General features: G+C 44.9%; 3 long non-coding RNA genes across 3 annotated transcripts; all 3 read right to left on the bottom strand.

Annotated features, from left to right (window-relative positions):
- Positions 1-6,219: 6,219 nt before the first annotated feature.
- On the bottom strand, positions 6,220-6,637 carry LOC145424505 (uncharacterized). The gene is made up of 2 exons (XR_013905591.1): positions 6,528-6,637; positions 6,220-6,446 (listed from the first exon to the last, which is right to left on the bottom strand). It is a non-coding gene; the product is annotated as an uncharacterized LOC145424505 (long non-coding RNA).
- Positions 6,638-11,107: 4,470 nt separating this feature from the next.
- Positions 11,108-11,525, bottom strand: LOC145424524 (uncharacterized). Its single transcript, XR_013905610.1, has 2 exons — positions 11,416-11,525; positions 11,108-11,334 (listed from the first exon to the last, which is right to left on the bottom strand). It is a non-coding gene; the product is annotated as an uncharacterized LOC145424524 (long non-coding RNA).
- A 1,184-nt stretch (positions 11,526-12,709) lies between these two features.
- Positions 12,710-13,551, bottom strand: LOC145424562 (uncharacterized). The gene is made up of 2 exons (XR_013905638.1): positions 13,341-13,551; positions 12,710-13,013 (listed from the first exon to the last, which is right to left on the bottom strand). It is a non-coding gene; the product is annotated as an uncharacterized LOC145424562 (long non-coding RNA).
- Between the last annotated feature and the right edge of the window lie 13,259 nt (positions 13,552-26,810).

The following is a 26,810-nucleotide window of genomic DNA, read 5'->3' as shown; positions in this document are numbered from 1 at the left end:
GAAAGCAAACAACAAAGAGCAACATAATAAAAAAAACGGCACCATCACAATAAACTAGCTAGCAGTAGATATCAGTAGATACTAAATAATAAACGATATTGTGCAGCACGCAAGATAGACAGCGCACAATGTGCTTTGAGGCAGCAGCCAAGAAAGCTGTAGTCTGCGTCTGTGAATACCCGTGTGTACACCTGTGTGCATACCTGTGTGGATCAGCATGCTTGCATTCCAAAGGTTTCTCCATGTAACGATCTGCTAGGGAGTGTGGGGGAGCCACAGCCCCGTCCTTCAGGGTATGAAGCAGGTATGGAGGAGATCAAAACTCCAGACATCCAGAGGCCCCCAGAACACAAGAGACCAAGGAAGACCAACAGAGGGGCAGCCGCGCCACTGTCCCAGTAAGAGCTGAGGAGAGTCCCAGATGAGGGCTCACTCAGCAGCCGTGGAGCAGAAGCCAGGGGGAGTTGCAGTGACGCGCCCGTGAGCTCCGCCGGCAGCCAGCTGTGCCTGAGTGACCGAGCCCCAGGCCGAGAGGCCGGTGGCACCCCACCTCCGAAGTGGCCCGAGCGAGCCCCAGGCTCCAGGCCCCGATAAGCGGCCGCCAAGGAGTGAGCCGGTGTGTACCCGGACGCCCACCCCCAGACACAAAGAACCACCAACGTACCGACACCTGAGGGAGTCCGCCACTGGCAGGGGAAGTGGTGGTGGGTGGAGATAGGCCTCCAAACCTTGGAGGGCCTGAGATGTCCCCAGAGAGGTGGTGTCTGATACCCAACCTGACATATAGACACAGACATAAAGGCACACACAGACACAAACATCCATTCCCACCCTCATGCTCTCATATGCACTTACTCCACACTCAACCAACGTGGAGACAGACATAAAGAGACGCTGTACACACGATCATACTCCCCAAGCGTACTCTACGAACCGGGTCTAGGTACCCTTGCCCCTGGAGGGGGGAACTGCACCCAGACCCAGGTGGTGTTACCTGGGTCACTGGCTACTTCATTTGAGTAAGGCAGTGATAACTACTGGGTAAATTTTGTAAACAAATGAAGGTGATAGAGGTTTTGGAGGTATTGATTGAATTCGGAATGCCAATTAGAGAACCACCTTCCACCATGATAACCCCAAAACCAGTAGAAGGTATAGAACTGAATGTCAACAAGCGGGACAACTGGTCATGATGAAAGAAGGTGCCATTTGAGATGGAAGGACATGTTGCCAAAGCCACATTTCAGCTTGGAGGAGCTATCCAAAACGCCTGTGTCAAGAAGTGAGGCTTTAGATAATGCAAGTGAGAGTAAATGAAGGGAGGCCTTGAGGAATCATGCACAGGGTGGAGTTCAGATGTGTAAAAGGACTAACTATTTTTCGTAAGAAAGCAAGAAAATTGATTTAGAGGAGAAACTTAATGGAAAATCTATGAAACCTGGAACCGGATAATTATGAAGTTTAGTGGGATTCTGTTTCCATAGTAGCAGTGGAATGCCTGCAATAGATGGTGTTGGTTCAGGGGTTTGAGGTTTTGGAGGAGCAGCTGGAGCTCCTGGGTGTGAGAGACCCAATGGTCATGAGAATTTGCATAATTAAGATCAAGGAACGGACCTCCCAGCCCATTGTTCCTTCAGTGGGCTGGTTTCAGTCATTATGCAAATGTCCTGATTATAAGATTGAAACCTGCAGTCAGCTGAGACTGAAGAAGTCACCTGGATGAGTGACGAAACGTTTCGTCCAGATGAACAGAATCAACTTTTGGAGGGACCAGATATGCATCTTATGAACTGTGAGTTATTTTGGGCTTGGATGAGGCAAGCAGGATGGGAATATACCAGATACCCTGCAGGAAAGAGCAGAATGGGTAGAAAAGACAAAGTAGCAGAGGCTGTGGTCAAGACCCAGTACAAGCTCAGTAAGCCCCAGACCCAGGCCTTGCCATGCACATACACATGCCAATGACTCACTCACACATGCCTACCCACTACAAAGACAAAAGACACATATGCACATTGACTCCACCCGAAGTGAAGTGTGGATGATGCTAGCCCCTGAAACTACCAGTTAACTCCCACCCTTGGCAGGCTGTATGAAACAGTCATGCCCCCGATAACTCAGTGTTGAAGGGGATATGTTGAGTGGCCAAAAAATATAAGGTTCCCCCAAAAAACCAAGGTCGTGAAGAAACTTCAACATAACGATGGATATAATCAGTTTAGTGTAATCGGATTATGTATTATGTTATATAGTTCATTAGCGGTCACAATAATGAATAAAATATGACTATGCAGATTGGGACCTGGAAGCAGAGTTGCAGTCTTGTACAACTATCTGCAGCTTCTCATGTCTACTAGAACATCAACAAACAAATCAAAAATCTGGAAAATAATGATTTAAACATAAAAAAATCTGAAAGAAAGAACAATATAGTATACACAACTGGACCAAATAGTGAAACAGAGGAGAGAGACCTGATGTGTCACGGTCCTGGGGCATTTTGACCCAGTGTTCTTAGTTTTCTTGTGTTTTTGTATTTTGTTCATTACCTACTCCATGGTTCCTAGGTTATTCAGTTGGTTTATTTGATTTCCCCTCGTGTATTTACCCCATGTCCCCCTCTGTGTATCTGAGTTCCCATGCCTCACTTCTTCTCCTTGTGTTTTATTCCATGTTTTCCCCAGCCCGTTATGTCTGTGCTATCCCCGCGTTCACTCTCTCCCTCCGCGTCTCTGTGTACTTCCTGTTTTACTTTGATAGTCTCCCATCAGAGTACATCACGTTGTGTTGCTCCTGCCCTGTTTTGTTGTAATTATTAGTATCAGCTGTGTTCCCTGTCTGCTCCCACGTCCCTCGTTATCCTTCTGTGTATTTATGTCCTCGTCTCCCTCGGTTCTGCGTCGCGTCCTCCCTCTTAGCTGTGTGACATCCCCGCGAGTTTAGCTTTTCCAGGTTAGCTTCATACTGTTGTTTGTATCGCCTTTTTCCCTGTTCTGTTAATAAAGCTATATTTTGATCCCGGTTCTGGTGAGTTTGCGTTTGGGTCCCTCTCCTGCCTGCACACAGCATTTCATGACATAATGTTTAATGAGCCACATTTCATTAAGACCCTGTCAGTATACGATTTAATAACTAATCAATAAATTGGTTTACTTTGCCTTACTAAAACCTGGTTACAGCAGGGTCTTTATATAGTTTAAACGAATCAATACCCCAAGTCACTCTTTCAGAATTCTTGAAGTAGGGTTAGGAGGGGATGTGGCAGCAATCTTCTGCTCCAGCTTATTAATCAAAGACACAGAGTTAATTCATTTGAAAGCCTGATGCTTAGTCTCCCAAAGTTGATTCTGTTCATCTGGACGTTTTCAGTGGGAGAAACGTTTCGTCACTTGGATGGGTGACGAAACGTTTCTTCAGTCTTCAGTCTCAGCTGACCGCAGGTTTCCGCAATCTTATAAACAGTACATTTGCACAATGACTGAAGGAACAATGGGCTGGGAGGTCAGTTCCTTCATCTTAATTATGCAAATTCTCATGACCATTGATCAACAACCACTGATTGAATGGTACTCATGGCCAGTGTTGGGACTAACGCGTTATTAAGTAACATCTTGATGCATTCTCAATCATCCAGGAAAGTAAATCTCCAAAAGTTGATTGTGTTCATCTGGCCGTAGCGTTTTGTGGGAGACTGAAGAAGTCACTTGGATGAGTGACGAAACGTTTCTCCCACAAAATGCTACGTCCAGATGAACACAATCAACTTTTTGAGAGTTATTAAGTAACGCGTTACAGTGACTAGGTTATTATTGTGGTAACGAGCACGGTAACTAGTTATTAGAGATGGCACGATACCACTTTTTTATGTCCGATACCGATACCGATATCATAAATTTGGATATCTGCCGATACCGATATGAATCCGATATAGTGTTTTTTAATCAACAAAACTGTTTTTTAAAATATCTTGCTGCATTTTGCAAGTCTGCAAGTTCATACTCAAGTTTAAAACAACAACTACACTAAAGCTATTCTGTTATACCTGTATACAAAAAAAATATTTAATAGTTCAGCAATACTGATCAATCTAATAAACTTAGACCTACACCATCCTCCCTATTCTGGTATTTTAAAGAGTACTTAGCGTAAATATTAAGCAACCTAACTAATAGGGTTCCAACTCCCAGCAACAACAAAAATAAATAAATAAAAAATAGGGAACCACCCCTCACGCGCCACCTCATGATGCTTAATCGACGTAATCAGCCTTAATTTGATGCAGTGTGAAAAAAAATGCACAGAAATCAATTATTTTTCAAGAAATATTAAATAGATTCAACATCTTTCTTCAACAAAATTGCAGACTGCACAGATGGTACCTTCCCAAAGGAAAAAGTACTATAGCTTACTAGGGTATATATATTAGACTTAATAGTCACTATATACAGTAATTGACTTCTATTCATTTTACATCAAATTAAAACTTTGTGTGTCAGATAATTATTTATTAAAAGCTAGACATTTTAAATGAGAATAAGAAAGAAAAGTATGTCTTTGTGCCCCCTTTTCCCAGTTAATGCCCTATCGGCCCCCCTGGCTAAACTTTGCTAGATCCGCCCCTGCACAGTTACCAGCGTCAGCTACGTAGAAAAAGATCCTCGAGTAGAAAGTAATATTAAATAAATTGTAACAACAGCTTATCAAGCTTAAACGTGCTGCTGTTGTTCAGCCGCTGGTTTCCTCTTTCTGGTGCAAAGTGGGCCAAAAACAAAGACGGACTCGCGACAGAAAAGCCGATCAGCTGATCATTTAAGCAGTTTCACGATTGAAGTAGCAGCCGGAGAGCGAGAGGCAGTCGCTCGTTAAGCTTAACGCAGGAATGCTTTACAAACATTCAGAGATGGACTTACACACTTGCTTTACTTCTCTCGGGGATAACTTTGTCGGAGATGAAATGCCAGGTTGCTAGCGAAGCTCCAAATGCTATCCAGACCACCGACAGGTCCCGCATGCCACAGCCGCTCTATCACGTGATGCATACTGCTCCGACATGCTAACGTTCTGAGGTGAGTTACGGCGTGTTGCAAGTTTTGTGAGGTGCTTTCGTGATATTTAATGGATCGGATTACATTTTTTATTTTTCTCCGATATCCGATCCAGTCATTTAGGTCAGTATCGGACCGATACCGATACGTAATATCGGATCGGTCCATCTCTACTAGTTATTATGCCAAAACCAGGAACGCGTTAGTCGTTACTGGGATTTAGATAGGCTCGTTATTTGTTACTTCATGTGGTGGCATCGCAGAGCTTCCACAGATTCAGTAACAAGTGGTGGAGGCCAGCAGGTGGATGAGGGAAAGGGAGGCAAGAGGAGAGACCCGAGGCGGCCGCCGGTCCGAGTGTCAGGTGAACTGAACTTCAGGTAAGAAGTTATGAGCTGCAGTCTATCTGGGTCAGATATAAACCAAGTTTAGGTGGAGTTTATTTTCGTTGTTCTGACTTTTTACAGTCAGTTACAATAACTCGTACTGCGTGCTAGCTAGCATGATGGAGTTTCTATACAACTGGGTGGGTGCTATGATGTTAGTGATGTTGAACTTCATTTTATTCATAAGGTTAGTTAGTAGAGTTGCCAACCGTCCCGTAAAAAACAGAATCGTCTCGTATTCAGAGAAAATATTACGCGTTTCGTATTGAGGTGAAAAGGAACAGTTTGTCCCGGACTTCAGCTACAATGGAAAAGACACAAAGCTGGATTTATTCTGCACAGCTGCCTCTTCTTCTCTCATCCTCTCACCCTCCCTCTCCTGTTTCTACTTCAATCATGAAACTGATCAATGATCAGCTGATCGTCTCTCTTGTTTGTTTACCCAAAGTTTTGCCAGGGGGCCATGTCGGGCATTAACAGGGACAGGGGGGCACAAGGAAATACTTTTCTTTCTATCATTTAAAATATCTAGCTTTTAAAAAATAATTATCTGAATCTTACAACAAACGATTGATAGATTGATGCATATATACCATCAGAACAGTGAACATCACTGTCTCAACAGTGTTTATTTTCATTCAAAGGCTTTATGATTTTTCCTATAATGGTGGGCCGGTCTCTAGTCAAAATGCCCGGGCCGATTTTTTGTCCCAGTCCAGCCCTGTATGCAGCTCATCTGCAGTCTGGTTGTCAGGTTTCAGTTAACGGACTCAGGCGCAGACCGGGACTCCTTACAGGATTTACAGATTTTATTTACACAACGACACCAGGTGATGCTATTTACAAAGTGCTGGAGGGAGGGGAGGGGGGTCCAGGGTTCCGGGGTATGTGAGGGAAAAGACGGGAATCTGACGTCCTCCAAAGGCTCTCTCTCTTCACTCCCCACACTGGGGAAACACCATCCACTCACTCGTCCACGGGATGACAGGCAGGCAGGGAAAGGTCCGGGATAGATCTGTACACAGAGATTATAGTTAGAGGCGAACAGACGGAACGAACTCACAGATCCTTATTTACAATCTACTGAGCGACTGACGCTGATAACTCAACGATCCAGCGACGAGTGACACAGTGCTGCTGTCTTAAATCGGCCTTGTGATCATCCCGATAGGCAGCAGGTGCGTGGGCCAGGGGCGGGAGCCCATAATGAGCATCGCCCCGGCAGGGGGGAGAGAGAGAGAGAGAGAGAGAGAGCACATGTTGCCTAATACAGAATCAGCTGGTGAGGCACAGGGACCATGACAGTACCCCCCCCTCAACGGGAGCCCCCCGGCGACCCACCAGGCTTGTCCGGATGCAGACGATGGAACGCCCGCAGCATGCGCCGGTCCAGGATGGCCGCCCGAGGGACCCAGGACCGTTCCTCCAAGCCATAGCCCTCCCAATCCACCAGGTACTGGAAGCCACGCCCCCGCCGCCGAGAATCCATGATACGGGCGATCGAGTAAGCCGGCAGACCGTCCACGAGCCGGGGGGGGCCTGGAAGGCGGGCACAGAGGACTGGACCGGAGAGGTTTAACCTGAGACACATGGAAAACATCGTGTATCTTCATGTTGCGAGGCAGCTTGAGCTTAACAGACACAGGGTTAACCAAAGCCGAGATCTCGAACGGGCCGATATAGGCAGGAGAGAGCTTCCTGGATTCCGCCCGGATGGGAACGAAGCGTGTGGAAAGCCATACCTTCTGCCCAACAGTATAGGCGGGAGCGGAGGACCGGCGGCGGTCAGCGAAGCGTTTGTTGCGGTCCTTGGTGCATAACAACGCAGCCCGGGTGGCCTTCCACACCCGACGACACCTACGCAGATGCGCCCGGACGGATGGCACAGAGGGTTCGCCTTCGATGGAGGGAAAAAGAGGTGGCTGGAACCCCAGAGAAGCTTCGAAAGGGGACCGGCCCGTGGCGGAGGAGGTCATGCTGTTGTGGGCGTACTCGATCCAGGGCAGTTCCTCGCTCCAGACGGCCTGGTTGGAAGAGACGACGCAGCGCAGGGCCGCCTCCAACTCCTGGTTCGCCCGTTCGGACTGGCCATTGCTCTGCGGATGATAACCAGAGGAGAGACTGACCTTAGATCCCAATGAGGTGCAGAACTCCCTCCACACACGGGACGTGAATTGAGGACCCCGGTCAGACACGATGTCATCTGGAATGCCGTGCAGGCGAAAGACATGGGTGGTGAGCAGGCGAGCAGTCTCCAATGCTGTAGGCAGCTTGGGCAGAGCAACAAAGTGAGCCGCCTTAGAAAAGCGGTCAATGATCGTGAGTATGACCGTATTACCTGCAGATGGCGGGAGGCCGGTCACAAAATCCAGAGAAACATGGGACCATGGTCTGGTAGGCGTGGGTAAGGGATGAAGCGGACCCGAGGGTGGCTGGTTTGGGGTCTTGTTTCGAGCGCAGGTTGTACACGCGGAGACGTATTCTTTGGCGTCCCGGCTCAGGGTGGGCCACCAAAAGTAGCGCTGCAGGAAAGTAATTGTGCGGTGTATTCCTGGGTGACAGGAGAAACGGGCTGTGTGTGCCCACTGTAATACCTGAGACCTGACAGGTTGGGGAACGAACAGGCGCCCCGCAGGGCCGCCTCCTGGATCCGGTTCGGCTCTCTGAGCCTCGCGAATGGCCGACTCGATTTCCCAGGAGACAGCCCCCACCACACAGGTGGCCGGGAGGATGGGAGCAGGGTCCGCCGGGTCTTCGGAGGTGGAGAACTGTCGAGACAGGGCGTCCGGCTTGACGTTGCGGGATCCTGGCCTGTAAGTGATTGAAAAGTGGAACCGCGTAAAAAACAGAGCCCACCTTGCTTGTCTGGCGTTAAGCCTCTTTGCGGTTTGCAGATATGCCAGATTCCTATGGTCTGTCCAAACGATGAACGGTTGGGCAGTGCCCTCCAGCCAGTGCCTCCACTCCTCCAAGGCGAGCTTGATGGCAAGAAGTTCCCGATCGCCAATGTCGTAGTTGCGTTCTGCGGGGGTGAGACGACGGGAGAAAAAGGCACACGGGTGGAGCTTACCATCCCTCTGTTGCGAGAGGACCGCTCCTACTCCCGTGTCGGATGCGTCCACCTACACCACAAACTGCAGGGTTAGGTCGGGCTGGACCAGAATGGGTGCTGAGGCGAATCGCTCTTTCAGCTCCAGGAAGGCTGATTAGGCAGCATCGTTCCACTGAAAAGGAACCTTGGGAGAGGTCAATTGTGTTAAAGGCAGAGCTACCTTGCTATAGTCCCGGATGAACCTCCTATAGAAGTTAGCGAAGCCGAGGAACCGCTGCAGCTGCCGTCGGTTGGGGGGTTCAGGCCACTCCACCACGGCTTTCACCTTAGCTGGGTCAGGACGTAGGTCTCCCTGCTCGATGACGTAGCCTAAGAAGGCAACTGTGGACACGTGGAAGACACATTTCTCACCTTTTACGAACAACCGATTTTCCAGCAGGCGTTGCAGGACCTGTCTGACGTGGGTCTCATGCTCTGACAGTGATTTGGAGAAGATCAGGATGTCGTCGAGGTAGACGAAGACGAACCTGTTGATGAAATCCCTCAAAACATCATTAACGAGTGCTTGAAAAACTGCAGGAGCATTAGAGAGGCCGAACGGCATAACCAAGTATTCAAAGTGTCCAAGGTGAGTATTGAAGGCGGTCTTCCACTCGTCGCCCTCTCGGATCCGAACTAAGTGATATGCGCTCCTCAAGTCCAATTTGCTGAAAACTGTCGCCCCCTGGAGCAGCTCAAAAGCAGAGGTCAGAAGTGGGAGTGGATATTTGTTTTTGATGGTTATGTTATTTAATCCACGGTAGTCGATGCACGGGCGGAGAGACTTGTCTTTTTTCTCGACGAAGAAAAACCCTGCTGCTACGGGCGATGAGGATGCGCGGATCAAGCCGGCGGCGAGGGACTCTGAGATGTATGACTCCATAGCCTCTCGCTCCGGTAGAGAGATGCTGTAGAGACGGCTAGTAGGCAATGGCGCGCCAGGGAGTAAGTCGATAGCGCAATCGTACGGTCGGTGAGGAGGCAACGACTGGGCCCGGTCCTTGCGAAACACTTCGGCGAGATCATGATAAACAGGGGGCACTCCGGACAAATCGGAGGGCGCGGTCGACTTGGCGAGGGAGGCTGGTGTGTGAGGCGGTGAGGCGGATTTAAGGCAGGTCATATGGCATTCCTCTCCCCACCCCGTAATGCGTCCCGTAAGCCAATTAATGCACGGGTTGTGTTGACGAAGCCAGGGGTGCCCGAGAATGAGCGGCGTCCGAGTGGCCTTAAACACAAAAAAACATATTTCCTCAGTATGGTTGCCAGACAGAGTAAGAATAACGGGCTCAGTGACGTGAGTAATGTCAGGTAGGCGCTGGCCGGACAAAGCAGTAACATGCAAAGTGTGGGGAAGAGGTTCCTGCCCTAGCTGAAGGCGGTCTGCTAACTCAGAGTCAATAAAATTCTGTTCCGCCCCTGAATCTATCAAAACGGAGAGAACATGACCTTTGGTGTTGACCGTGAGCTGGGCAGACAGCATTAACCGTGGAGGAGATTTGTCTTGGCTGAGACCGCCCACCAGCACTCCTACCGTCACTGGTGGGCGCGACCTTTTGCTTGAGATGGGCAAGAGGCGACCACATGTCCCTTGTGGCTGCAATAGAGGCACTCACCGGCAGAGATACGGCGCTGGCGTTCCGCGGCGGAGAGATGCGAGCCTCCAATCTGCATGGGTTGCTCTCCTCCGTCTGCACTCTCTGCCTGCCGGGAAGAGCTGGGCTCCGAGGTGGAGCCAGCCCTCCACTGCCCCGTGGCCTCCTGGGAATTGTAGTGCCGCGGCAGACGACGAGCTCGCAGCCGGTCATCCACCTTAATACATAAAGCCATTAACTCGGTAAGAGAGTGGGGGAGATCTCGCATAATGAGTTCATCTTTCACCTCTTCACGAACATTATTGAGCAGTGCACTCCGTAAGGCCTCCGGGCCCCAGCCTGTCTCTTCAGCCAAAATCCAAAAATCAATAGAATAGTCAGACATGCTCCGCTTCCCTTGTTTGTAGTTCAGCAGACGAAGCGCGGCGACTTCAGCGCCTGAGCCTTTATTGAACACAGTCTGGAATTTAGACAGGAAATCAGCATAGGCAATCCCGGGATCCGAGCTAAGCACGACCTGAGCCCACTTTAAAGCCCGGTCCCGCAGCAACTGAACAAAAAAGGTTATTTTGGCACCGTCGTTATTATGGAAGTGCCGCTGCTCACGGAACACAAGAGTACATTGAGCCAGAAAACCAGCACACTTGTCCGACTCACCCGTAAAAGGTTCCAGCGTGGGCAGGGGTCTGTCCGAGGGTGGCAGAGGTGCCGGAGGTGCGCTCGCAGCGGCAGGCGGAGGCTCCTGGGGGGCGGGAGCCGCCGGCCGGGGATCACTCTCCAGAGGTGTTAAGCGAGCGACCGCCTGCGTAAGCGCCGCCATTTCGTGGTGGAGCCGCTCGAGCATTTGCTCATGTCGAGCCAGAGCAGCTCCCTGAGCGATGAGTGCCTGAGCGACAGGGTCCTGAGCGGCTGGGTCCCAACCTGCTGAGTCCATGATGGCTGGATTGTTCTGTCAGGTTTCAGTTAACGGACTCAGGCGCAGACCGGGACTCCTTACAGGATTTACAGATTTTATTTACACAACGACACCAGGTGATGCTATTTACAAAGTGCTGGAGGGAGGGGAGGGGGGTCCAGGGTTCCGGGGTATGTGAGGGAAAAGACGGGAATCTGACGTCCTCCAAAGGCTCTCTCTCTTCACTCCCCACACTGGGGAAACACCATCCACTCACTCGTCCACGGGATGACAGGCAGGCAGGGAAAGGTCCGGGATAGATCTGTACACAGAGATTATAGTTAGAGGCGAACAGACGGAACGAACTCACAGATCCTTATTTACAATCTACTGAGCGACTGACGCTGATAACTCAACGATCCAGCGACGAGTGACACAGTGCTGCTGTCTTAAATCGGCCTTGTGATCATCCCGATAGGCAGCAGGTGCGTGGGCCAGGGGCGGGAGCCCATAATGAGCATCGCCCCGGCAGGGGGGAGAGAGAGAGAGAGAGAGAGAGAGCACATGTTGCCTAATACAGAATCAGCTGGTGAGGCACAGGGACCATGACACTGGTGTTACCTGCATCTTCCTATTCAGAAGGCAGAATTTCCGAGTTCTGAGTGCAATCAAAGCACCACGACTGCAGTTTTTGTGTTGGATGTAAAAAGAGCACCTGACGCTGTGACGCAGGCTAGAATTATGGCGGCAGTCAACGACGGTCCAGGCGTGGGATTTCTCTCGTGGAAATATGCACATTATCTTTTCCTTTCCATTGGTAGGTGGCACAGTGCACATGTGGCAAGTAAGCAAGCTAGAAGACTGGCAATGCTGGGTATCCAGCTATGGAAGCAACACATTAACAAGAGAATTCTGAGAAAAACCAAAGTTACTTTCCCTAGTAACTAGTTACTTTGAATGTAACGAGTAACTTGAAGTCACTGAGTTACTTTTGATAGAAGTAACTAGTAATGTAACTAAGTTATTAATTTAAAGCAACTTACCCAACACTGCTCATGGCCATTGATCAGTGGTTGTTGATCAGTGGTTGTTGCTAACTCTCTTCCCTACTGTTTGTATTTGGTTGTAGAGGCTGGAGTGGGCCTCAGGCTCCTACAACCAAATACAAACAGTAGGGAAGAGAGTTATTTCAACCCACCACAACTTCCAAGCTAGCAAGAATTATCTATTCATGCTAGCATTAACAGTGCTCATAACACATATGTGGCACACACGTACTACACATTTACAGCATCTAGCAAAAACAGGCACAATGATGACAATAATTGAACTAAAAACACAATCAGGCTAAATATACATTATATGTGTGTTGTACAGTGTTGGAAAAGAAATGACACCAACCTCCCCCACAGCGGAATTATAGAAAAGGGGAGAGGCCAGAGGGGTACCCCGTAGTTATAGGCTTGCACCAAAGAAGAAGAAGAAGAATGAGGAGGGGCTGATAATGAACATAACTACAAGCTTGAAGGTCCTAACAGTCAGGTATAACAGGAACGGTTTTGGTCTAGAACACATTTTGTGTAATTATAATTACACACAATAATTATTTATATTTATATTTAGATTTCTTCATACATTCTTATATAGTTCTATATTGTGTATTGTGTATTTTGTTGTACAGTTATTTTATTTTCAACTTTAATTTATATATTTATCTTTATCTTATTCTTCCCAGTTAAATTTACCCTTCATTCTAATTTGTGTTGTACAGTTATTTCATTTTTAACCTTAATTTATATTCTATTCCTTCCTAGTTAAATTTACCCTTTTTAATTTTTCATATTTATTTCCTATCTTATTCATAGCCTTTTCCTTTTTTGTTTTCTTTAGGTCACGAGCAGTTGTCCAAGCATTTCACTACATATCATACTGTGTATGACTGTGTACGTGACAAATAAAATTTGAATTTGAATTTGAATATAACAATATGTAATTTATGACCTGGTTACACTTGATCTTAGCCTCTAGTATCCTTCTCCACGGAGGGTACTGCTCTCTTTGGCTGTTCAACTTGTAGCCATGCATCTCTGCAGCACTGATCACTGCTGCTGTAGTGTAGCTCAGCTGATTAGTCTTGGTAATGGTGGTTGTAGATATCCTCCGTAGTGCTGCATTAACGTCATCTAGTAGAGCTTCTGAGGGTACTTCACGTAGTCTTGGTAACCGGCTACAGAGGATCCATGTTTCAAGTTTCGCCAGCTACTCGGTCTGGCCAGGATTTTGCCATATCCTTCAGGTCAGGTCGTCTTGCACTCAATGCGGACTTACGCAAAATCCTGTTCATGATCCAAATAGTGTTCACCCTACTTTACGAAAAACTGCACTCAACAGGCAACTTAATTGCGGCCAGACAACAACACCAAGGCTGTACTAATCCTGAGTCCGTATCTCAGACTCAGGATTAGTACATATCTGTATCTGAATCTGTATCAGCACTAATGCATTTTTCTAATTCTTCTTCCTTTTTTGGACTGTGAGAGAAAGCTAGAGTAAATGGAGAGAACCCATGCAAACACTGAGAGAACATGCAAAGTCCACACAGAAATAAAAATAAAAGATTATATTAAAGATTACATTACATAAGATAAGATAAAGATTATATTGCTAAAATTAAATGGCATTTTAGCCAAAAGATTGTGACTAAAGGCCGTTACACACTAGACAGTGTTTTTCAAAAAAAGCTAAACGATATTTTGAATTTTTAGATTCCAACTTGCTGTTTAACATATATGCAAACCAAAAGCAAGTTTGTCCTCAGAAACTGCACTGTAAGTAAAATGAAGTCGGCATCAATCGATGCTGAGCTTCAGTAGAAAAAATTACATTTACATAACATGTAATTTGAAAGAAATTATTTTATGTTTCCATGGTGCTTGTAATTAAACAATGTGAGATCTGCATGAAATTCAACAACTTAAAACTAGTTCAATGTATTCTTGTTAAATGATGTGATACAATCGAGTAAGAGTGGTCAGTTGCCTGGACTCGTGATCTCACAAGACCACATAAGATTTCAAACCACAGGAAAATCCCCCGGGTTATAAGAGGCAGAAAGCATACATGCACCACATGGATGGATAGACTGACAGCTATGTCCTAAATACATTAAACTGGAGGGAAAAAAGATGAACATCACAAGTTTCATGTTAACCAGACTGACGTTTTTGAACACTCCAAAAAATTAACTTTGGCACTGTTATCTCATTGGAGGGCCACAGCTCATTTAAGTTTGACACCCTGTCCTAGGCGATAAGCTGACCCAGATGCAGCTGGATGCCTCTCTCGTGTCCTGGATTGTTGTTTACCTGACAGAAAGACCACTATATGTGCGTCTTCGACTTTGTGTATTCGACAAGGTGATCGGCAACACAGGGGCACCACAAGGGATCATCCTCTTTCCTGTTGATCCTCTACACCACGGACGTCAGCCACTGCACAGAGACCTCCATCTTCACACGTTTTCTGATGATTCTGCAGTGGTTGGATTATTGAAACTAAAAGTAATTTATTAACCACTCTTGTTTCATTAATGTATAACTTGCAATGCTTCATTATCAGCTGACACCCTAAGCTTTTGAGTCTAAACTTCCTCCTGGTCCAAAGCACTTGTTTCAACCAGGAACAGAAAGGCCGGATCACCTGCCCACATCTATGTTTGTACACATCAAACCAAGATTAATCTGTACCAGAAGACAGGATGTGTGTATGTGCTGCTATTGGACCTGGATCTTTAGTGTGTATTGAAGACGTGCCAGTGAATAGAAGGATGAATTACAAGTGTACAGAGATATAGTATTTGCTCAGATTCAGCCAAATGCTGCAAAAATGGTCAGACCACCTAACAGTCCAAATCAATAATGACCCAAAGCATACTGCAAAAGCAAACCATGAGTTTCTCGTGGCAACGACATGGTATGGTATCTCCAAATGAGTCAAATGAGTCACTTCAACTTCAATTTCATGTGGCTGACAAACAAGCAGCAACTGAAGGTGGCTGCTCTGAAGGCCCGGTTTGGTAGAAGGTCTTGCCTGTGGAAGGAAATCAAGATGCTATGACATTTTTACAGTGACAAGATTTCTAAAAACGCGAAGGAAAACTTGCACATAGTATTCTTTAAAAAATGCTTTGAGTTGAGGTTCTTCTTAGTTTCAACTGTTTCCACTAGCTGTGCCCTGCTGCTGACTCTCCCATTAAAATGACTAATCTCTAGAGTTGAGATTATAGATCTGGTCCTCCACAGGCTTCCTCTATTAGACCGATAGGTCTAATAATAGAGGGTCATCACAGTCACACGATAGCCAGGAAGTATTCTGTCACACTCACTGATCAAAAGGCCTGGTTTCACGTGTGAGGGGAGACTGAACAAATTTGTGTAATTTCATCACATTCAGTGCTGTGCTAATAATGTCCACAACATTATTCAAATTGTAGTTTATTAATCTGCATCTGTGCATTACCAAAGTGTCTTCAGAGTGTTATCAGTGATGGACTGTGTGCGAGTCCATTTCCAGAAAACAACTCCCCCGCCCCACTCTGTCTGTTAGATAATAATACACTTAAAGTCACAGTTTGTCTGAGGAGAGAGAGAAGATGCTGCTCTCCTCTCACTGTAAAGGGAGAAACAACACACACACAATACTTACACTAGGAGAGTGGGTGTGTGGATGGGCTGGAGAGGGGGTGGGATGCAGAAGAATGATGGAAAGAAAGTGAAGGACAGAGGAGGTGAAAGTGACAGAGAGAAAGAGTCCTACAGTCTGCGAACAGTTTTTATACAATTAGAACTTACAGTAAGCCTTCATCAAAGAAACATACTGGAAATCTCATTTCTTTACATTTCATTTTTCAATTACTGCTTTCCAGAAAAATCCCCCCCCCCCCCTCCTCTCTGTCACAGAAAAATTCTATCTAACAGAGCTTGTTTTGCTTATTTCCACCTTTCTTCCAATTCTGTTTTCGTCCAATCACGGATCTAGCTAGCCTAAGATACCCCAAACTAGAGCAGTCATTTGCTAATGGCTCAGTCAAATTAGAGTAAAAATAAGACACCAACCTATGTGTGGCTACAAGAAACTGGTGTCTGTGGTTTCCCAGGAATTACATTGACTTTTTTTCTTCCTCTTTTTTTGCATCCAGTGACTGACTGCAGTAACTGCAGCAAGCCAAAGGTTAAGAGTGCAACACCAAAGGATAATCCTCTGGTATGGTGTAGACTTGTTTCCCCTTCAGATTCTGATTTAAAAGAGGTCGTCTCATGTCAGCCCCCTAACCAAGAAACTGCTGAGTTTGTAAATACTCACTGAATAGTTTTTGGACAATTTTAAGCAAGATGTTTTGATGTTTGACTTTTTTTACACTAACCAGGACATGTGCTGGAGAAATTTCTCTTCAGCAGTCTGCTGCTTTCACCGCTCTCATCAGACGATAACCAAGCCCTGGTCCAAGCCCCTCCTCAATCAGCAGACCAAGAACAACAAGAAGAAAGCAGGAGAAAGACCAGATGGCAGTATGAGTTGTTACTTTGTTGGAGTTGTTAAAGTTATAATAAAACTGTGTGTGCTTGTTTGAAAGTTTTAGACTCTTTGTAAGTTTCAGAACACTCCACATCATAGTGCAAAAGTCCTCTTTATTTCTATTTGAAAGAACCATTGCAGGGCCCAAAAACACACAGGGTGAGCACTGAGGCCTTGGACCTACTCATTCTCAAACATTGAGTTAAACGATCACGCAGGGATGAGTCCAGAATCAACGGTCAGCATCAGCAAACCTTTATACAATTTCATTAGTAAAAATGGTTTGCAGTAAATCACATTGCACATTGCTGGAGTAATACTGCACCTGGCACACTTGACATGAAGACAAACCTGAGTTTTAATAAAATGGCCCTTACATTGAGTCTCTTCGCAGTTCTAAGGTAACTCAACGGTTGCTTACAATATGACTTATGTAGGACCTTAACATTCCCCCTGTGTGCATAATATCAAATAATGAAAACAGCTGGTAGGAATGAGTTTTCTGAACGGTATGAGCCGGTAACAACAAGAGAACGTTTGATTTTATCAGCGAGGCCGTATTTTCTTGTCAAATTGATGTTGAAACTCTTGTTCAGAGATGCACTGTCTTTAGAAATGGATTCACTGAAGGATCCTTTCAGTCGAAAATGTCTAAAAACAGTAACAGCAATACCTTGACCAGCAAGTAACCAAAATCAGTTGAAAGGGGCGGGGATAGCTCAGTAGGTAGCGTGGTTGCGCCATGATCGGAAAGTCGGGGGTTTGAATCCACTGAACAGCTACCCTGAGGTACCTCTGAGCAAGGTACCATCCCTGCACACTGCTCCCTGGGCGCCAGATTTGCAGCTGCCCACTGAGTCAATGGGTTAAATGCAGAGAGAGTAATTTCCCCACGAGGATCAATGAAGTATACATAATTATTAATAAATCATTTTCCACAGCTGACTGGACTGTGGACCACTCCTGAACTTACTTTAGCTTTACAGAAGGGCTACAAAGTAGCTAGAATCACAGAGGTATGACACTTTGACAGAGTAATACTGTATTTACCAATATGTCCAGTTTTTTCTTCACAATAAACAAAATGCTTAGGCAGCATGCTTATATCAGGGACTACCATGCTAAAAAGGACTCAGATTCGACCCTCACAACATAAAAGTTAAGCCTGCTAAAAGACAGATGGACAAACTTTGTTTAAATTTTAATTTGGAGCAAATTTAGAAAGCAAAACAATCGTAAACAAAGCAAACAGGAAATTATATTATATTTTGACACAGAGTGTGTTGCATCTCAGCACAAAAGAAGAATTCCCAAACGGTTGATTCTGTTCATCTGTAGCGTTTTCAGTGGGAGCAACGTTTCATCACTGAACTAGAATTACAGAGGTATTTATGGGGCATTGACAGGCAAGCAGGATGTTGATGATTTCATAACAACATCATAGCAGTGGGCCTAAAAGCTATGGCTGTATGACTAAGGACTGGAAAAAGCCAAAAGCATCACACAAACACGTTGTCTGTGAGAGAGTCGACTTATTCTGATTACAGGATGTCAGTAAAGAAAACTGAGACGATACAAGCAAAGCATCAGACTGATTGCTAATAGGCAGGATGGACGGAGGAACCTCTGCCTCTCCTCACTACAGTTTTACCCAGGGGTGTCAAACATATGGCCTGCGTGCCACATCCAGCCCGCAAGATAATCTTATGTGAATTATTAATGACTTGTCGGTATGTGGGAGTCGAAGCTTCAGCCCTGCTGAGCATCCATGCAGGTATGGGTGGGTCTTTATTTTTTTATGGCCATGTGGCAAATCACATGCAAATTTATGTGAAAGAAGAAAGAGGGGCAGACGTTCCAAGACAGCAAGTGTAGCAGGTACAGGTCAGGTACACAGAGAGACGGGAAATTGGATCCAAGCATGTCGGGAAAAGTGAAAAAGCTTTTTCCAATGATATTGGAGACACAGCTGAGTGCAGATTGTATAAAATTAGGAGCCGGATGAAGTGTTATCTGTTTTTATTTTCAGCAATCTTCCATTGTGGAGGACAAAGAGTTTCAAACGTGTCCAGGTCTTAAATCTCATGTTTGTTCTCCCTACTAGTAGTAAATGCATAAAATAAGGCTTTATAAACTACACAACTTTGACACGGCTCAGTGTCTAAGTGCGTCTCAGAGGCTTGAAGCCATTTATAATTCTTTACCTGATTGATCTGCTGCTCACCCCAAACAAGCACAAGCTGAAATTTTGGACTTTTTTTATAGGACTGGATTCCTTTAATAGTAGGCAGCTATCTGTGAACTAGTTGTAGTAAGCAACAGTACATGTATCTCTTATTGATATAATTTTAGTTTGTGGGAATGAGTTAAAAAGTTAAAGAGTAATGAAAATGTAGGACATTAGCAAAACATTGCTTGATTTGCAAACCAATTAAGTTACTCAGTACAAAGCAAGTACTGGGTTCATAGTGTAATAGATTACAGACTGGGAGGAGACACAAAGAGGGCCATCAGGAAAAGCTTCTGGTGGAAACATCTGCCAAATCAAACATGCAGAGTCACCCGCCCTTGTGAGTACGGGAGCCTCCATAAGAAGCTACCAAAAATCAGAATAGTTCTTGTAAGTCATTATGACTTTGTCCTGTCCAGCAGTGCAGCAATAAAGTTGTTGTCTGAAGGCCAAAAAATGCCAACAGATAGAAGTTTTCGACTTTAACTGTATTTGATAAAATCCTCCCTTATAGTTATTCATACAACACAAAGTAACCCCAGTGCCCCCAGTGGTAGGGGGGTGAGAGGGAGAACATCTAGTTTTACAGATGTTATTTTAATACAGACATATGGGGCATCCACAGAAATGTCTCAGCTAAAGGTTCACGTCAGCGTTTCAACACCAAACAATTAAAGAGCAGGTAAACAGAGCAGGCAAAAAGATGTAACCACAACAAAGCACGGCTTGCTCGTCAGACGGCGTGTACACGGATACGGCTGTTGGGTGCTGAAAGCCGCCGTCTCACAGGTTCTGAGTCACTCCAGCCAAAACACTGAACCAGCAGCAAAAGAAGATGTTTGGAAAACATTTGTTAGGATGCCTGGGTCGTTGACCCAGGGTTTTTGAGTTTATTATATTATTTATACTTTCTAGTCTTTGGTTTCTTTGAGTTCTGTCTTATGGTTTATGTCTCTGTCTTCTTTAGTTGCTCTGTCTCCCCTATCACCTGTATCCCCTTGTCTAGTTCACGTCTCTGTGTATCCTTAGTTCCTATATCCCCGTGTTCAGTCAGTGTTTGTGTCTGCCCTGGTCCCACGTCTCTGTTCCCTCTGTGGTGCCTGCCTGTGAGTCTGTGTTATGTTTCCTGTTTTACTTTGAAAGTCCATGTCTGATGTTAATGTGTCTGGTTTTGCTTCCCCTTGTCTCGTTAGGCCTGATTTGCCCCAGCTGTGTTTCCCTCCTGTTACCCATTCCCTGATTGCTCCTTCTGTGTATTTAAGCCCTGTGTTTCTCTGTGTCCGTGTCGCGATCTACTGTTTATTTTGCTGTGTGTTTTGTCAATCCGCCGGTTTAAGTTTATTTAGATTTTTTCCAGTTATGTTATGTTTGAGTTCAGCATTAAAGCTATTTCAATTTACGTTTGTCTCTGGAGTCTGCACCTTGGGTCCTATCCCTGTCCGCACACAGCCCTCACCTAACAACATTGTCGTGAATTTCGTCTTACTTCCACCACAGCTCTCAGTGTGCTTTGAAACCCAACAAAAATCCCAGTTTTACCAGTCTACTGTACAGCGTTGTCCGCTGCTGGGTTGTTTTTTTTTCCCCATCAAAATGAACAGTGACAAGAAAACCCAGTTTCTGTTACTCAATACTGAAGAAATTCAAACTTTCCCAAATTCCAAAATGCTTAGCTATGTCTCTAACAAAACCTGTACCTCTGTGACAGTTTTTCACTTTTTACTATAAATGTTTCTTTATTTTTACAACTACAGTTTTGGGCAATGAGCTACCAGAAGGTTTTCCTTGCTTTTAATTCTTACAATTTCATCCAAAGAGTCGTGCTGACATTTCTTTGTCACACCAGCTTTCTTTCATTCATGTAGTAGGCCTATGTCACTTCTTTACACGGACTGTCCTCTAAATCTGGTTGGGCCACACTTAGGAGAAACAATTGCAATCAAGCTGGAAATACTTTAAGGTGATAAAACCACCTGCCTTTTTTTAAAAATCTATTCTGCAGAGAAAAAAAATCAACTTCCACTCCCAGGTGATTCAGATCCATGAAGAATCCACTGCAAAAGTTTTGCAGTGGATTCAACTCCTTCTGTGGGCATTTCATCAGGTGCAGGTTTTTTTTCTCCACTCAAAGATGCTTCATCGTTTGGCACGATGAACCAGGTACAAGGATACGAGATCTCTGTCAAAGCCACCTCCCACGGTCCCTCTATGTCCACACTAGCGTTTTCAGTCGTTTTCACAGAGTTGTGCGTCCACATTGAAACAGCCCAAAACGCTTACGTTCCAGTCCTGCGCAAAAGCGAGTGAGAATTAAAGAATTTGAAGAAAATCTATCTGGAGCATGTACAAACTGATATTAATCTTTTTTAGGGCTGTCAAAATTGAGAGCAATCAAAACAACTGCTGTATAATGCACTCGCTATCTTTGTTTAATTGGTCACATGACTGCATCACATGACTACAATACGTCATCGTTTTAGAAAGTCTGCGTTTTTGTGTGTCCGCACTGTGACAGCTGCGTTTTGAAATGTATGCTTTTACGAGAGCGTTTTCAAAACGCTGCGTTTTTCTTTGGGGAAAGCGCCATCTCAGTGTGGACGGGAGGCCAAAACGGAGAGAAAACGATGCGTTTTCAAACGAAAACGCATTAGTGTGGACGTAGCCTAAGTAGATTTTCCACCTCACAGGGAGGGTGGCATGTCAGCTGGATGCACCGCCTCCGTAAGTGGTAGCTGGACTTGCAGGGGTCTAGCTCTGTGAAGATGGGGTTGCCAGACTGTCACAGCAATCGGAGGTCTCTTCAACAGGGGCTGCCATGCTCGCTTGATAATCTGAGGATGTGTAAAGGGGGGGCGGGGCGGGGGGGGGGTTAGGGGTGATAAGGGGCACTCCTCTGGTTAACCACTGAGCTTTTTTAACCATTAAATTCTGATTATATCTAAACTGTTATCTAAATTTTTAACCACTCCTGTGCAGGAATACCGAGTGCTGCGTAAAACACACGACCTTCTGAGCTGCAGAAATCCTCATCCACACCTACACTGCCCTTGGTGTCTGGCAACAGGCACTACTCTAGAGCAGCACTTGGTGCGTCCCACAGGTTACAGGTAATAACTTTTTAAACAGGGGTTACAGGCAGTTGTTCTTCTATTACATCTACATGATAAGTCAGTGTCGGCTGCTCTCTGCTCTGTACTTGTTGATGCGTCTCTCACGGCTGGCGTTTTTCTTGGGGGTGACAATCAGAGTCAGTATGTCCTAATCAGAAACCATCAAAGTGAGTCTGGCTGTGAGTGTTTTTCCATAAGAGCAGATTATTCAGCAGTCTGAATTTCAAGTAAGTTTTACATAGCTCCGTGGACCTCCATGTGTTCAGCGATTAGACGGACAATAGGGTGCTGCACACAAGCTGTAAACACTTTTATTACGAGACACAGAAACAGAATGTTAATATGACTGGTTAAAAATTGGGGGAAGGCTGTTGTTTAAACTTGGTCCCCATGATTGTGGAGTGGGTCCATCCCTCGGGTCATCTCACGCCTTCTGGACATCTCCCTTTAATAAGACCTCCAGTTCACTAGGGCAACCATCGCTTGCATCTCAGCCCTGTAGAAAGAGATGGGGGGGGCTCCCCCTAACACCATGATTTATAGACATGTTTCCCTGTAGTGGTATCAGTGTACCAGTCTACTCCAAGCACGAATGTGGTAGTTTTCACCATTGGACTGTGTGGTATAGATGTGGCATTCTCAACACCGTATTCTACAATACCTATTTGTGCAATAAAAGATAAGACGTAAATGTGGGATTAGATAAAATGTAAGTGTATAATTGGATAAAATATAAATGTGAGGTACACATGTATTAAAGATAAAAAAATTAATTCTAACACAGTCCAAAAATGTACCCAGGTTTTATTTGGTAGAGTTCACCAGCTCTTAAATTAAATAAAAACATAACTCCCCCAGAATTTACTGGCCATTGTTGTTCTAGGATTTTTTCATCAGGCTTCTGGACTCTGCAGACATACATTAGATGCCTCTTTGTGCATTGCAGGCTCCCTGTAACTGTTATCTGGACAAGCAGCGAAGGGTTGCAGGATCTCTTGGCCATATTGGTTGAAAAATCATTTGTCTTTTTTTTTAGCTGATTTCTCAGTTACATTTTTAGGCTATTTTTATCATTTTTTTTCTGCATATTTATTGATTTGTCTAAATATACATATCTCCCAATTTTGGGGGACTCAAAAGAAACTGGACAAACTAACATAATTTTAAATAAGGAGTGTTTTTAATACTTGGATGAAACTCATTTGAGGTCAATGATCATTTCAAGTCTAAAGCCAGAGTCATCACCAAATGCTGTATTTCCTTCCACTGACTTGCTTTATTGTAGCTACATTCAGTTCCTGCTCTGTGCTTTGAGTTTTGTCTTCAGTAACTGACAAGAATTGTCATGTACTGTGAGCAGGAGGCAGGAATGGTGGACCAAAGGGTGCAGACTTCAGGAGGCGAAAAGTGCACTCAAACAGCTTTGTTGCTGGAAACCAAAATAACTAAAATGAACATAATATAAACTATGCAGGAACGCTGATGGACAGAACACAGTCTATAATGAGGGACGATACAAGAACAAGTAGGGGAAGACAGACTAAATGCAAGAGGTGAACAGGAACAAGAGGAAAGAGCTGGGAGACACGGCTGACACTGATTACATGCAAAACAGAATACACTGACATAAGACAGACCTTCAAAGTAAAACAGGAAACTCAACACACATGCAGTTACATGTGTGTTGACATGACAAAAATATTGCTAACACGCCTGATCTCAAACAGAGCATTATTTGGTAGTTGTTCCCACAAACATAGCTAAACCTCAGTATGCTTCAGTAGGCCCTTAATAGATTTTAATGACAACAGGGAAGGAATCAGGGCAAAGAGTGGTTGTTGAATTCATCCAAATATATACATGTTAACCAGTGGAAATCTTTATTGAAGTCCTCACTTACTACTAGCATCCCATGGCATGACAGCACATAATATTGTTTTCATTCATCAGGTATTCACAGATAAACATCTCCAGGCTGACAGAAACAAAACCCACCTTAAGTTTTTGTATGAAGTGTATTTGCCAGCCATGATGACATATATCTGCTTAATTATTGTTAAAGATTTGTCGCTTTTGATGCTGTTTCAGAGGCGTTTCTAATATGTCAGAATCAGAAAGGGTTTTATTGCCAAATGTTGAGCAGGTTTACAACATTAGGAAATTGCTGCGGTGCTTCAGTGCAAACATACTGTCATAAATTACGCTTAAATAGACATGAAAATAAAAATAAGAATTAAAAGTGCTAAGTAGATATATATATATATATATATATATATATATATATATATATATATATATATATATATATACATACATACATGATATATACATGAGTGCAGGTGGTGATCAGTGCCAAACATGGAATGATGCAGTGAACACAGCGTAGGGTCATGTGTTAGTGGTGGGAACAGTCGTACGTTTATTGTTCATGTGTCCAACAGCAGAGGGGAAGAAACTGTTCTTATGGCGAGAGGTTCTGGTGCGAATGGACCGGAGCCTCCTGCCTGAGGGGAGCAGGTCAAACAGACTGTGTCCAGGGTGAGAAGGAATAGCATCCTATAGAGTCACATACAGAATCACCTGTTGGTGACTACAGAAATGCAGCAGTGTCCACAGACTGTTTGAGGTCATTCACATTTAGGCAAAATATACTAAACCATGAGCTGAAACAGAAGCCCTAATTCAAAATGAGCTCATTTAACCTCCACTTTTTGTCTAATATGACAACTGTTTGTCAGGAAGCAGGTGTAGCTTTGTGACCAGTAACTTTACAGATATTACATGCTATTTAAGGGAAAGGGCTCCATGGGGACGAGCAGAACTGATTGCTGTATGATTATATCAGTTTCTTCTGGAGGGAAACATGAGGAGAAATCTTTAAGAGACAGAGAGGGTCCACGTAGATCTCCAGGGCCACTTCTCAACCATTTCTGGACGGCCTGTAATATATTATGCTCTGCTCAGAGTCCTGCACATCTTGGTTATTCAGCCCATCCCTGGTGATCTGGTATTACAATCTGTGTGTGGATGTGGGGGGAGGGGGGCGCCTTTATATTTCCATCAGACTATTTCAATGAGCGTCTGTATTGGAAACATTAGAGAAGCTAATTTTAGTGTGTGTTGTTACACTTACCAAGAACAGAGACAAACCATGCTATCAGGTTTGACTCTTAAACACAAAAGTTTAAATATGCCATGCCAAGGCTTATAATTTCGACTGTAGCAGCCAATTCTGTAAACGTTTGACTTGAACAAAAATTTACTGCACATTAACTCACATAAACTAACACATATCATTCTCAAACGGACGAGTGGGAGGGAACGGTGGGTGGGTCTTCTTACAGCCTTGTATCCTGTGGCCTGCCCAGGATGAGGGGAGTGGAGCTGGTGGTTCGGGAGCCGGACTGTCTGTGTCCTGGGGTTGGAGCCGGCCCTTGGGGCCACCGTTCCCTGCATAGCGGAGCTTGGATCGACGTGGATGGGCATATGTCTGTATTTGTTGTGTGAATTGGACTATAAGGGTGTGCGTCTGTATTTTTGGACCTCTGGACTAAAAGCCTCCACCTGCAGACTCTGTGATGGGACGCAGACTTCAATGGACATATTAAACAATGTAAGACTGCTTTCTTGCACAATATCTCTAAAATTAGAAATATCCTGTCTCAGAGTGACACTGAAAACTTAGTTCATGCAGCTAACTACATCTAGGCTGGACTACTGTAAGAGTCCTAAAAACTCCCTGAAAACCCTTCAGTTAATCCAAACTCAGTTAATCCGTTAAATTCAGTTAATCCCATGACCTTTGTCGACGCGTCTGTGCCCCTCCGTGTTCCTCCTGTGCTCCTCCCTAAACTCCTTGGTTCCACATTTCCATGGTTTCCAAGGTATAACAGCAGGTAACGCTTGCCCCTGAGCATCAGCATATGTTTTGTGGAACCCGCCTGGCTCTCGGGGGTCCACAGAGACGTCATGCTCTGTCTCACTGCTGAAGGTGCCAGAGGATGAACGTGGTCATACATTTCTGTGGTTGGAGAAGCTCTGTTTCTGCAGGTCTGACTGGAGGTGGTTGCCATGGTAATGGGTAAAGTGGTGTCTCCAAATAAGGAGATGTCCAGAAATTTGCAGAAGAAGAAACGTGAGCCGACATCAGACCCAAGGCCACCCTAAACTGTTTCGACCAGACATGTTCATGTTTATCACACATAATAAAAAGCATTTTGTCTCTGAGCTAGAGAGAGGATGTCCATGGCACCATGTAAAACTATTTAAAATTCTACAGTTTTAATAATAAATTGTTAAAACTTATAATTGGAGTCTTCCAATTTGCCCCCATTTCTGCATCTCTTTGCTTTGGTCATGTGCACTGTGAGGTACTGTCTCATTACTTTTGTATTCTTTGGCTGAATCTGACCGGAGGGCTTGATTGGCAGTGAAGCATTACAGTTTTTCTGAATCCCATTGTAAAAACTAATCTGTCAACTATGAAAACTCTTTCATCAAATCAATCCCACAGTTGCCAAAATCTTAAACACTATTCATCTGGTTAGGACACCAGTTGCAAATCTGAATCTCCCATTTACCAAAACTCTAAACACATTCTCAAACACACAATGCATTTAGCAGTGTGGTGCACTTGTATCCAGAATGGTGTACACAGGCCACAGAATTTAAACACAACTAACAGACTTCATTTTTAACACACTACCACTAAAAATTGAAAACACATGTTGCAACCTTTGTCACGGTCCGCTGTGACGGACCGAGTGGAAAGTGCGTGGAGGACTCAGGTGCAGACACGAGTGATAAGGAAGTGGACTTAAACAAAAGCGAGCCTTTTATTGTGGCTGATGAATACAACAGAAGCAAACCAGAATAAGGGCAGCA

Source organism: Astatotilapia calliptera, chromosome 23 (assembly GCF_964374335.1).
Source record: "Astatotilapia calliptera chromosome 23, fAstCal68.1, whole genome shotgun sequence".
Taxonomy (NCBI): Eukaryota; Metazoa; Chordata; class Actinopteri; order Cichliformes; family Cichlidae; genus Astatotilapia; species Astatotilapia calliptera.
This window is presented reverse-complemented; position numbering and strand designations above follow the sequence as displayed.